This window comes from Stylophora pistillata, chromosome 11, assembly GCF_964205215.1.
Source record: "Stylophora pistillata chromosome 11, jaStyPist1.2, whole genome shotgun sequence".
Classification (NCBI taxonomy): Eukaryota; Metazoa; Cnidaria; class Anthozoa; order Scleractinia; family Pocilloporidae; genus Stylophora; species Stylophora pistillata.
In genome coordinates this window covers 20517237-20529281 of record NC_142529.1, presented here as the reverse complement: position 1 = coordinate 20529281, position 12045 = coordinate 20517237, and the positions used below count along the sequence as shown (strand labels likewise).

Below are 12045 nucleotides of genomic sequence, written 5' to 3'. Positions count from 1 at the left end.
ACCGTTTGATTGAATCAAATCCTTTGACATCAGTCAATGCAACGAAAAGAACTTTTTATCACAACCGTCAATTTGTAGAATGGGCGCAGCGAAAGACTCGACTCGTGTAGTTGGTGTCGTTGGTGTGTCAGGGGCACTTGTGGGTTTATGGAACTCGCGCTCCCAATTTGACCACGCGTAACTTACACAGATTTTATCTTCTCTACTGATTTCTATGGTTCTTAATAATATAACCATCTCATTGACTTTACTTACTTACATGGAATTCCATATGAGGATGTATCAGCTTTGTCGTCGGAATTTCAGTCAGAATTGGTTAAACTTGAACTTGACTCCATTCACAAAGGACGGTTGCATCGAAAATATATCGGAAGGCACTACTTCTAAGATCTTGCCCGCAGGTTCTCAATCAATACAAGACAATAACATCATTTGCATTTAAAAAAACGTTGACGAACTACTTGTCCTGAAATCTTAATGAGCCGTGGTGGGGTCTTCAGTTTTTAATTATTGTTCCAAGCAGCGACGACTTTCTTTTTACTATACATCCCCCCAAAAAATACTATCGATCATTTCTCAAAAGTCCAAGATCTTAACCACAGCACCTCCAGATTCTTATTTCCAGTGGACGTTTTTGGTTAACAAACATATCTTTGAAGGGTTGATTAAAACAATGCATTTAATACTGTTTCACAAAAAGGTTTGTGAGTCAAAACAAGTTATCGCTCGAGGGCATCGTTCACTAAAGGTGTGTTCCTAGAAATAGGCCTAAAACCAATTAATAATTTCCAAACAGGCTTTCAGTGATAAACAACTCAATGACTCCCAAAGCTACAGGACTAATTTAGTATAGCTCCTCTTTCAAATTGCTAAAGTATAACGTGAACAGTGAATTCGAACGTTAGGCTTCGACGTTTGAATACACTTTCTTTGTCGAAATATTCCTGTCTTGCTGTTTGCTTTGTTATGATTTCTATGTTTTGTTATTCCCGGGGTTGGCTTTTATACTGCGCATTATATTCTCAAATCTATTTTCAGTAATATTTTTATCTGAAATGAAGATCTTACAACGCAGTCATACCTCAAGGATATAGTTCCGCTTCCAAGTTCATTTGACCCTGATCATGAACTCTCCGATTTTCTCAACGGCCTTGTTGTTATTAAAATGACTTAGAGGAAACCTATTCTCTTATGTTTAATAGAGTTAAAGAGTACTCAGCACTGTTACAACGTGCTTTTTGTGCGCTAGTACATCCGGTTGTATTACACAGTGGTTAATTTCCAGAGCTGACTTCGATGCAACTCTTATGATGATACGTCACAGTAAAGGTTGAACACTTTTAAACAACCTGTAGTTCATACTGCTAAAAAAATTATGAACATTTAAAAGACATTTTGAGAGAAATATGGTCGCATCTTAATTTTTTTTTTTTTTTCATTTCAAACGTTTGAAGGTGGTTGTACCTCTGAACGTGCGCCAGTGACAAATTTAATTAGTCTGTCACGTGTGCTATGACTCAGGCCTCTGGCATTACTTGAGCTTAGTGAGAAGTGATAATTCGATTGAATTTTTTCGATTTTTTTTATGAATTTGTATGTTGTGAAATCTTAACCAAAGTTGGAATTGTTCACATCGTTGAATGTGCACAAGTTTGATATTCTTAATTAGGCTGTCACGTCTTTTCCATTGACTCAGCCATGAACAAATGATTTGTGAACTTTTCCTCTTTCGTAGTCATGGTATATTTAATATTCTGCTTCATAGAAAATTTGCTATGTTGTTAACTTAACAGTTAAAGTTCTCTGATGGAAACGAAGTTCCTGGTTTTGTTATCAGAACATATCTCTGTCAGGTTTTCATATTCTTATCGTGGGCAAATGAATGGAACACTGCTTCGAAAGACAACCTTTATCTTAGAACATCTGTAGAAATGATGCAAATGGTGAACAAGGCTTTCAAAATCTTTCCATCTCAATCTGATGTGAAAAGACTTGAGCTAATCATAGACGATAAACATTTTATGAATTGACAATGAAAAAAGCGTGCAATAATAAACGTCTATAGTCGAAAACTTCAAAACAATAACCACTTTAATCGACTTCGTCTCTCCAACAATACCCATGTTGTTTTCGTCCAAAACACCAATGTTTTATAGCTTTGATATAGCATTTAACATCAGTTTCAATAGTTCATTCATTGTGTGTGCTCATGAAAGACGCTTGAATTGGTTCTTGTTTTAAATGCAGAACCAGTACATGCCTGAGACACACTTCTTTAGCCACAAACACAAGGACTTAAATATCAATTTGGCCTTTGGGCCAAAGAGCCCACAAGTTCATGATGTCATATTTGGAGATTTGAGACTTAGGATCGATTTTACTTCCCATGGTATCAAGCAAAACCACATGAAAGTTTTGTTCAATAGCCCCCCTTTCGATGTTGGCACGCTAGGGTTTCTCATTCCCACAAACGTAAATTGGAATCACCTTGTGCAGCGTCATAAACAGGAGTGCTTTGTTTTGTCCACAGGGCAAAGAGTAACCACCTCAATCAGGGGTTTGTGTCTGGGATTTAGGATAATTTGCATGGAGTAAATACATTGAAAATAGATCCCTTTATAACTTTTTTACTTGATCTTTTGAGCGCCAGTCAACGTTTGAGCTAAAAAAGCTGGAGAGAGTAATATTTTGGGCTTGTCCCTTGGAATTGTTCTGTGCTTATCATAGATGTCAGATTAGAAATAATTACTTTTAAAAGTGCACAAAAGTCGTGATCTCCATGACAACACCCGCAGTTCATGTTGTAAATTTTTGGTTGAAGAATTGTTTGTTTTTCATGGGAGCCCAAGACTTGGGAAGTTTTTGATACACCAGCACGTTGTTTGATATGAATTACCCGCAGTTGGCAGCAGTTGTGAAAATTGGTTTGATGTTTAGGTCCACCATTCCGATAAAGTTGTGCACCAAAACTTGTGGTCTCTCTGTGACTTAAATTAAAAAATAGTCATCCTGTGCCGTGCTTAACCAGAGCAAGTGACGTAGTTCTAAAACCAACACCTTGTTGAAAACTTTGAAATCCCAAAAACGGGACCAATGAAAGGAGCCGCGTGACGCCATAATTTGAGTCATTTTTTCATTTTCAAAACTAGGAATTAATTTAAACAAGATTAATCCATTTAAAGAAACATTCAGAGCCGTCTAAACCAAAAAGAGAACCAGGATTACTAAGATTAAGCTATTGAAAAGTACGAAATTTGTTCAATACAAATACGCCAATATTTTGGCTCTGATGACATACCTTCACATAATATATTGATCGTTTTCCAACACAGCAACATGCCAAACGATTTTGTAAAATAAACCTCAAATCGCGTTTGTTGCTGAGGTCTTGGAATGCAAGAAATCTGACTGTTAAACGAAAGGGGACACCATTGCTTATTGATGCAAACGGTTGACACGGATTTAGTGGAGAGGCAAGAAAAATTGAGCTGATTCCTTTAGAGATGCTCCATTGAACTGTGACATGTTTTCTTTAAATAATAACAAACAGGACTGAAGTAATCATGAGCAAGCAGTTATCTTTGTAGTTGTCGTTTCGGTCATAAAACCCTCTGCCCAGACTCTCCTTCTCTCTCTTTCTCTCTCTTTTAATGAAATATAAAACAACGAACTTGTAAAAGGCTGAGAAAAGCCTCTAACTTACACGTTTTGTGAATAAACTTTTTCAATTTATTTTACATGAATACGCTGTAGATTGGAAAAGTCTCCCAAAGTGTAGAGTCGGTCGGAGCCCTTGCAGCAAACAAGGACTACTAAATATTATTTTAATAAATTACATGGTACGTGGTGAAGCTGTTTCGTTTGAAATTGCATATGTGAAAGGCATTTCCAGTCAAGGGGCTGAGCACTTTGCATGAGGCATTTTGCTGGAATACAAACAGCAAATTACTTAAGGGGGTAACTTTCTAGTGAAACTGTGGTGGTGCGACAGTGGGTGTACAACAAGAGAATTTGGTTTTACCAACTGAGTTGATAACGTACACTTGCCACCTCAAAGAGTTTCTAAAGTTGACAACAATCTTAAAATTTTTACGCAAAGATTTTAAATTATTGCTTTAATCTAGCTGATAACAATAAATTTAACTTTCAAAGCCTTTCTGTTGTGCAATGTCGAGGGGTTTGTGCACTTTGAAGTATTACGCATTTAGCTGGACTACAAACGGCGAGCTAAAGGATGTTTAGCTTCGATTTGACTGAATCTAATACGATGTAAGGTGGAAGGAATCCCTTTAGGGTTACTTCGAGTATCTCAATATTTTGCGTCATAGGAATGCCAAGATATGAGAAATTAAATCAAATACAGGGAGTTGTTGTGTAGTAGATGATTTATTACGAGGTGAGTATAATTACCTACAGCAATCCATCACAAAGTCACGACGGACTGACTGAAAATTTTAATCCTGACATGTTTTGAAACATGTATATAACCACTAAAAATTTATATCAAGGTGTATAGTTTCAAGGACCAATTTTGTCAGTAGTGTTAATATATATGCAAATTTCAGATCTTTGGATGAAACACTGGTTGAAACTTAGGGCAAGAGCACCATATAACCCCATACATAATTTATGCATTCAGACTAGTAGACTTTGTTTTTAAAGTTTTGTCGTGAAAGACAAAGAAGTGGAATGCATAATTAATGTATGGGGTTATATGGTACTCTTTCCAAACTTTGGCTTAAAATGCTCTCATCGTCGAATGTCTGTCATTGTTGAAACATCGAATATAAAGTGTTGTTAGTTTATAAAAACTGATATAGCAGTAAACATTTATTTGGCTTCACGGTAAGACAGTGAATAACCGCATGAAAGGCGCAAAACCACAGAGACTATATATCTTAAAATAGCGAAAATATGAATATAAACTATGAAACTATTTCGCATAACCAAAGTCTCATAATTGAAGTTATTTATTGAAAGGTGTGTCCGAGAATGGAAACTTATATTGGTATTCCACACTTTGGTCCAGAGGGATTGCTTCGATAGAATTTAAGAAGGTCGCGTCAGTTGACTATTTTTCCCGCCATTTTAAAGATGACAATGTTGATACTACCGGGAAGGGAAAATAAGCAGAAATTTGTAGCTCAGAAATCGGATTTTTTTTTTCTTTAGAGTAACATGACTGCATTTATTGATTAGGTAGTAAGTAACTGAAAACCTAGCGGAATGTTTTACGGACGTCGCAGTTTTAGCAACTAATTTGAATTAACTCCAGACAGTTGTTTTGAGTTGTAGATACTTCGCTTCGGTGAACTCTTTCGGCCCATTGCCTTATAAATGCAATGTTTAACTAAAAAAATAACGTTTATGTCAATACCTTTCCACGCACCATCTTATCACTAACAAGGAAATGTATCATTAGGAGGTAGCTACCGCTAGTATTCCAAGTATTTATCAGTCTTAGTGGTTATCAATTTCTTTCGCAGGGGCGTGACGTAGAGACAAACTCGATATTTTTTGTCGCCAGATCGACGCTGGCAATATCATTTACTGTCGTGATTGTCTTAATTGACTATCCATCTAGTGACCAAGTTGCATGGAAAGGAGGGAAAGTCTGATTATTTTATTCTATCTTTCTGATAGGACACAGGGACCTAATTGAAGACTCGGATTAGCACGCAATAGATACTAAACCCTGTTTCCCTTACTAACTCAAACCTAGAAATGTTTTTTTCTAGTAAAAATTCTAATGGTGAACCAGCTAATACAAACAACGTTTTGTAGCGAAGAGAAATCGTGATAACTCTGTTTCTAATATGTCTATCTGTTGGTAACCAGCAAATTAAAGGAAAACAAAGAACGCTTGATGCACTTGAGAGCACGATACTCCTGTTTCTTTCATGTTTACCATGCCTAAGTATATCCAAGTAGAAATTACTTTATCCCATTCAAATCATATCAGTGCTACAAGTCACAGTTTAGTATAAATCTGTAATTGCAGGCACCATTTATTCTGCCGCAAAAGGGAAAGAGGATTTCGTATCAGTTTAGCTCCACTTTTTAAAGATTTCGGAAATAGGCCAACATCAGCGTTATAAAAGAATTATACTAGGGATATAAACACAGATCCTCGTTAATCTCAACTACTTTTTCTTTAACCGAGATCGAGATCCGCTTGGTGTTACTGAACAATCTCTTGTTCAGGCTAAATTACACAAGAATTAGTGAGATCGATAAGATTAAGTAACTGCGAAAAAATATTCAAGAGCAGACTGAGGAGTGTTAACACGGGAGCGAAGTGAATTCACTCTAATAACTTTAGTTAACAGTGCATGCCACGATTTCTGTTAAGGAAAATTACATTGATAAAGGCTTGTTTCCTTTTAGATTATAAGGAATCATGATGTCACGGCGTTTTTCTCTCGCGTGAAGTGCGTGGGACGAATTTTTTCTTCTTAAGTTTTCACTATTTCGTTCTTTTATTTTTCCTTCTTCAAAATTGCCACTCCGGATTGATATTCTTGATCTTTTTCCTATGTCTATATCCTGATTGGTTAGATACATGATGCGTTTATCTGTCGTGGCCTTTTTGCTTCCATGAAAGCGAACTACCATTATGAAAGCATTTAAAAGGAGAACTGGGCCCGTTTCTCGAAAATCCTGGTAACTTAATGGGCCCGTAACGTGGTTCTGTTTTCATTCAAGATGAGGATCTCAAAAGTTTTGAAAATAATAGAATAGAAAAATCAGCTAAAGAAACAAAATGGAATGGTTTGAGTGCCAGAGCCTGCTTTTCTATCATTTAACTTTTGACTTAAAAATATGGCTTAGGACCAGCTAAGTTACCGCCACTTTCGAGAAACGGGCCTCTTGGCCGGTACTTTCTAGATTTCTAGCCAATTGAAAAAGACAAGGATATAGCCCTCTAAGTTTTCCAAATTTCTGTGTGAAAACTAGCGGATCGCTAATCACGCTTTATTACACTAAATTTATTACACTAAATTCCGTGGATGCAGATTCCAGAACCTCAGAAACCGACCTTCAGTGTCATGTTTTTCCTTTCGTGCAAAGACGAAAAGTGACAACCCATGCCCGAATTTTGAATCAATTGACAGAAATTGGACTTTTTAATGCTCAGTGTTGAATTTAATGCTGATGAGGTGTTAAAACTACGGTAAGTGTAATTTGAAGATAACACTTTCTAAAATTAAGCTTTTGAGCCTTATAAAGTGTTTTTGTTTAAATTTAATGGAAAAAAAAATACATGACAGGCTTTATGAGAGGCCTTATTTGCCGTCTTGTATTCACAGAAATCACAATTTCAAAGTTCATAAACCTTCGTAAACAACGTGTGGAAAAAATTAAAATTGATCGACCAAAAAAATTAGTTTGGTTAAGGGGGGAAGAGAAATTAAATTCAATGGAGAAATATACATAACAGGCTGCATAAGGGGCGTTATTTGCGGTCTTGCATTCACAGAAATTAAAGTTTCAAAGTTCATAAACCTTCGTAAACAACACGTAGAAAAAATTAAATTAATTGACCAAAAAAATGTGTAGTACCCCTGATTTGTCTCCTCAGGGAAATATTGGGGGGTATACCTAATTGTGCGTCTTTTTTCTCGATGTCCTGTTCGATATTTATAGTGCTCCTGACAAAGTAAAAATGAAGTAATTTCTACCTATAAGTCTGAAATCTTTTTCCTGAATTTTTTTGTTAGTCAGTCACAGGTTAAGGTTAATGATGTTTGCTGCTTTGTTTTCTTGACGGGAAGACAGCTGAAGTCAATACCGATCAAGTTGTAAAGCACAAGCAATGCAGGCTGCGTGTAATGCGCTACCTGCTATGACTGTCGGTATTTTGTATTCATGGAATGTAGCTTATTTAGACACAATGGAAGTTTGAGTCTTACCACAACAGAAAGAATTTCCTGGGTCTTCTCTCTCTGCGTCTCGTGATCCTGAAACGATTATACCATATTATGGGTTTGATATACTCAAAGCCAACTAAAGGAAAGAAAAGAAAAAATATGAAAACTCACTGCTCCTCTGACTTTGCTTTGCCTCCCTTCGTATCGTCTAACGCTGCAGAAGTTCAATATAAGGTTTTAAATGCAGTTGGACGGAAAGCCTAGAAATTTCACGTAAATTTGCATCCAAGGCCCTCCAACGCTGTGAAGTGAAAACAAAGACGGGTCATTGTTTAGTTACTAAGTCACGCGTAAGTCCACGCCCACACCCCCATTGTTGCCAGATCAAGATCATTGAGACAAAGCACAAAAACAACTTTTGTGGTTGAAAACAATCTATGAGTCATACAGACGTGGTTAATGCTTTGTCAGTAACAAGGGGGCGACATGATGGTTGGTAAATTGTTGTGGAAGGCAGCTGAACACAATGCAATCAGAGAATGCTTCTAAGGAGAAGCAGGCACTTAAATTATTTCTCGCGACCCTTGGATCCCGTTAAAGTATCCTCAGGCTGTGCAATTATTTTGGAACAGAAATGCAGCTGTCCTTTCAGTCGTCACGGCATGACAAAAGGTTCCTTACACAAACGTCGAGTATTTATAGCAACGAAAAAAACAAAGGTTTGGTTATGTCTAGTACTTTGCACGGGAAAGTTACTCGCACATTGTTTTGGAAAATACCATGGACAGTCTGAAGTAGGGTCTCTCTTGGGGTGGATCGTCGCCCGAATTATATTTCCGAAAAGCTTCTAGAAAACTCGATATACATAAGGAGCAAACAAGGCCCTATGCTTAAATTCATCTGTTCAAATGAGTTTTTCGTTAGTGAACTAAGCGAAATACGGCGTACCCCTTCATTCCTAGAGTATGATATGTTTACGAGATATAACCGGGAATGTTCCAACCGCATACAAACCATACTTATACTGCCACTTAATTTAGCCTTTTGACACGTTATGCAGCTTCAATAAACGAACAGCTCCTGCATTACCCAATGATTATCGTGAGCCATATATTGGGCTTCTGATGAGGGCTTCTTATAAGCACGTTACTGCATTCATGATCATGTTTAAAGCCAAAATAGAGGAGTACCCATCTTTATCTCTCCCATTCAGTTTATTTTAGTATTTTATTATAACAGTCAGCCATTGAAAACTTTGAAATTAACTCGAGAAATAGTTAATTAATCACCAATGATGCTCGTTGTTTGCCACCAAATATAATGATAATAATAATAATAATAATTTAATATTTATATTTATATTGCGCAAATTAACATGTCGATATGATCAAATGCGCATCACAACACTGTTCGGGGGACTTTGGCCAGACTGCATCAGCAGTTTACAAACAATCGAAGGAAACTTAAATGAAGATGCCCCCTCCCCCCAATTCCCAGTAAACAGGCCAGACCACATCACAGTAATCTCGTGAGTGGGTTCTTTAATGTCCCCTGCCTAACCAAATTATCTAATTAATAGATGCAGGAGACGGGACCTACGGTTTACTCGTCCTTATCCGAGAAGACTAGAATGTCTAATCATTTGTTATTAAAGAAAGGTAGCGCATTCTCCTCAGTTATTTTAAGACCTTGAGTGTTGGTCCGGCCGGGACTCGAACCATCGACCTCGACCTCCCGCACGACAGTCCAGCGCTCTAACCAATTGAGCTAACCGGGAGGTGGTTAGAAAAGTCTGGAAATTGAAGAATCTATTCGTTCGCTTAAAAAGATCATTTTAAATCGAAATGTTTGTGCGAGAAGGAAGCTGGACGTACAGAGTATACAGACTACCGTCGTGAAGAAGTCTTGGTTTACGAACTTTAACTAAACCGTTAGGATCGCATAGAATTTCAACTAGAGGGTTGTAGGGTTAGGAGATATTTGTGCTCGCCTATGCACAACAACAAATTTTAGGTATCTCAGATGAAACCTCGATATTCAAAAATGTGTAAATGACTTCCAAGTGTAGACACTTGGATGAATTTGTCCTTTTTGTTTCTATTTTAAGGATAAATTAATACCTCAGCATAGGCAGACAGATGCGCGCAATTAATTACAATAATGACAATAATTAGGTAAACTTCAAGCTATTTCAGCTTTTTTTTTTGTAAAATCTTTAACATCATTTCTTAATTAGGGATTTTTCTCGCTTGAGAAACGTAGTTAAAGGCATGTTGGCTTGTCAACGTCAAAAATGTATACCAGAAATCCTCGCGTGTGTACTTAAACACTCATACTTTTCTTATTAGTCTCTCTTTTGCTGGAATATCCTGATTGGCATGCCAATTAATATTTTGTGTGGGACAAAAGAGTAAAATGATGGCACATCTACCACAAAAGTATTGCTACTTTAAGTGTCTCAGGAAGTTGTTACTAATATGAGTCCTGTTTAGCCATGAAGCACTAATATTAGTATCCGGTCATTACAGCCTTGCCTATAATAGCCAATGACTGATTGTTATGATCAGAGTTTGTGTTTGTCTTCGTAAATCTAATCACATTCTAACTTCAAAAAAATGATAAACTCATGCTTAAAGCGATGTTTTTATTTTCCACACCAACCTGTTAAATGTCCAACAAATGACCAACAAATTAAATGTCCTCGTGAAAAACCTGAGACAAAGTAATTGGTAGTTATTTAGTTACCTTTCTTGTTATATCGTATCGATACCATGTTTAGCATTCATTGTAAATTATTTTCTTTCAAGAGGTTTAACATTTCTGGAATTTTCAGCGAGAGCGACGGTATTCAAACGAAAGTGTGCTCAAGAGGCTTTCTTAAGTAACTATGACTCGTGTCATGAGCAAAATTATAAGGAAGGCCATGGAATTTAGTCCAAAAAATGGTTGCAACCGATGGATTATCTTTCAAATAGACGAGGCACCTGCAGTTCTGCTTAATATGCAATTACGGTCGAACCTGTATAAAGCTTTATTACATCGCTCGCAGCGCCCGTGGGCAAGATGACACGAATCCAATCTTCTGATTGGCTACCACTCGGGATTGCCCGCATTGATCCCGCACATAAAAAAAAAAATAGAATTAGAACTCACGTTCGTAATTCTAGGATAATTTCGGCGATGGAAGCACAAAAAGTGGCAGAAGATGGTCAAAATAAAGAAAAGAGAAACGACTCTCGTGAGTTTGTTGTGCTACAAACACAGTTGGCTTTCTTTCCAGGCTCTCGAAGTAAACAAGTCATTCCTAATTCTTATTAAAGCGAATCTTTTTGCGATATAATAAATCCTTTATTAACCAAGCTTGTTCGGTCAAGATGGCTGGATATTAGCCTCGTTCTTTTTTCGCAGTTTATGGACCGAGACGAAGTCGAGGTCCATAAAAATGCAAAAACAAGAACTCGGCCAATATCCAGCCATCTTGATCTCACGCTTGGTTAATAACTCATATGTAACTCAACTCTTTAAACACTGTAATTTTCACCTCTATTAGGCCGTCACCTCTGTTAAGCTTTACTAAGTCCCAACGGTCGGTGTATATTTTCTTCTACCTGTATTAAACGGTCACTGTAAGTCGAACCACTCAAATAAATCTAAGAAAAATGTCTTCAAATTTTCAATCCCTGTTTTTCTCCCAAAATCAAACTAAGTATTTTCGATCGTGATCCTGTACATTCAGTGGTCGATTATGGCTTAAAGTGGCGTTAATTTGTTTGTTTTGTTTTTGTTTTGTTTTTTTTAATTGTAATACCCCTCATCTATGGAATCTTTACTAAGCGTTCAAATTGTATTCAGCGTCATTCCCCGTGGGTGACAGCTTAATACACGTTCGACTGTACTTCAATTTCAAAAACGGATCACAGAGCCCGTAATACAATAACAGATGAGGAGTTAGAGTACATAGCTTTGAAAGGTTCCAAATCTATCTTCAACTGCTACTAAGCATCAAGAAATGGTTAGATATTCTAGTCTTCTCGGATAGGGACGAATAAATGGAGGTCCCGTCTCCTGCAGGGTTGGGTTAGGAGACGTTAATTTCCCACACACGAGATTACTGCGGTGGGATGGGTGGGTTTAATGGGCCCGCAGTAATTGGCGCAAGCTGTTGCGGTGTCCC

The 12045-nt window shown here is 37.2% G+C and overlaps 1 protein-coding gene across 4 annotated transcripts in view; it reads right to left on the bottom strand.

Moving 5' to 3' along the window:
- LOC111340446 (tyrosine-protein phosphatase Lar) overlaps window positions 1–8163 on the bottom strand; it is a 60381-nt gene extending 52218 nt beyond the window's left edge. The window contains exons 1-2 of one of the 4 annotated variants that reach the window (XM_088737755.1): window positions 8043–8163; window positions 7914–7961 (exon numbers count right to left, since the gene is read on the bottom strand). The gene's annotated coding sequence lies outside the window, so the exon portion shown is untranslated. Of the gene's footprint in view, window positions 1–255; window positions 576–3298; window positions 3446–7913; window positions 7962–8042 lie in introns of those variants that run through there. The other 3 variants (XM_088737757.1, XM_088737756.1, XM_088737754.1) reach the window with 3 other exon arrangements.
- Window positions 8164–12045: the final 3882 nt, after the last annotated feature.